The sequence below is a fragment of the Xyrauchen texanus genome, chromosome 34 (assembly GCF_025860055.1).
Source record: "Xyrauchen texanus isolate HMW12.3.18 chromosome 34, RBS_HiC_50CHRs, whole genome shotgun sequence".
NCBI classification, from domain to species: domain Eukaryota; kingdom Metazoa; phylum Chordata; class Actinopteri; order Cypriniformes; family Catostomidae; genus Xyrauchen; species Xyrauchen texanus.
The window spans coordinates 8,367,168-8,368,878 of NC_068309.1; positions in this window are offsets into that span (position 1 = coordinate 8,367,168).

Sequence of the window (1,711 nt, forward strand, 5' to 3'; positions counted from 1 at the left end):
TTAGGGTTTTTCACAGCTTCTAGACCGAAGTCTGTGCAGTTTATTAGACTTTTCTGGCCCATTATCTCCGAAGAGCATTTGTATGTGTCACAAACATGGACATACAAAAATTACAGCTTTTTTATTGCCGTGGGTATCATTTGAAAGAAATGGACTGTGTGCCTGTAAGACTGTGAGTGTCTAATGCTTAAAATCCTAATGTTAACTTGGACCCTAAACATGTAATGTATGGATATATGACACCATTCCAGTTTGACTATAAATTCATGTAATTGAATCAATTGCCATGACATCATTAATAAAGCTATCAAGCATCCCTTCAAACATTTTCCATCAGCAGTGTCTAAAAAGTTTATGAAATTTGGGTAAATTTAAAAGTCTGTTGTAAGTGCCACACTTCCTGCTGCCAGTTGGTGCCGTTATGATCGTGACCCACAATAACCACATCCATGTGATTAGCACCCAAGAAAAACATACATACAACTAAATTTTTATTTAAATCACACAATGCACACAGAGGATATGAGACACTTCCTGTTTGCCTATTTTTGCCATTAATTTAGTGAATCGCCATGGCAACAAAATTCAATATTTAATCTCAAATTGCTCTCAATTTAGCATCTTCGATGTCTTGGCATAATATTGTCTAAATGTGGTGACAGTCTCATGAATCACCATTCAGAGAATCTATCTATCAATATAATTTTTTTTATTGTAATTTAACATTTTTTGCTAATTGATTAATTTGACGTTTTTGCTATAATTTAAGATCACTATTCTAAACAAAATCTCGATCTAAAGATTATACTGCAATTAAATATGTATTTATCCATAAACCAGCTTTAAATTAAAAAAGTCATGGCATTAGGTGTTAAAGTAGACTAAGTAGATTATAATATGAGCACAGAAGTAATTTAGTCTTGTAATTTCATTGCAACTCTGTTGCATTTTTTTCTCTGTGGACTGTCAAAATAAATGAATTACATTCATTTTGAGTCTGCCTTCGTTTATCATACGCACAACTGTTTAAATAGCATCTAAATTAATGTAGGACAAATTAGGAGATAAAATATTTTAGAATATTGCATGTTCACACTGACCACAGCCAAAAGAACAAATAAATAAATCTGATTGTCTGAAGAATCTGACTTAAGATGCCTATTCATGCGCACTGTTGAGGGATTCTCCTGAAGGCATGACGCGGTGAAGCTCAGACTCACCCGCTGCTTCGGCTAATGAGCATGGCTTCAGGCATGCGATTTGTGAAACAGCATCAAGGAATTGGATACATTGTTTTTTTTTTTTTTTGGCTATTTGTTTGTAGATGAATTATGAGTGGAAAGCGATTGGAAATACATGCAAAAAGCACAGAAGGTGTTATGCAGCAGAGAAGGCTTTGCAGGCCCTGAGAAATCGCCACTGGCCACGTACGAACAAATACAATTAGAGTTCATATATTTGAGCATTTATGTACACAGTTAAATTTCACAAGTGTTTAAAAAACAAGATACATATGAAAATTGTCATTTTTGTTATATTGTCATATTCTGTATATTGAATATATTTACTATATATATAATTGACATTTTTATATCAGTAAAAACATTTATGAACACTTACTTTAAACATACCATTCATCATATATTGCCATTTTCAGATTCAGATTTGTAGCCTAGAGGAGCGTGGGCACTAATGCAGGGTTAGTTGTCAC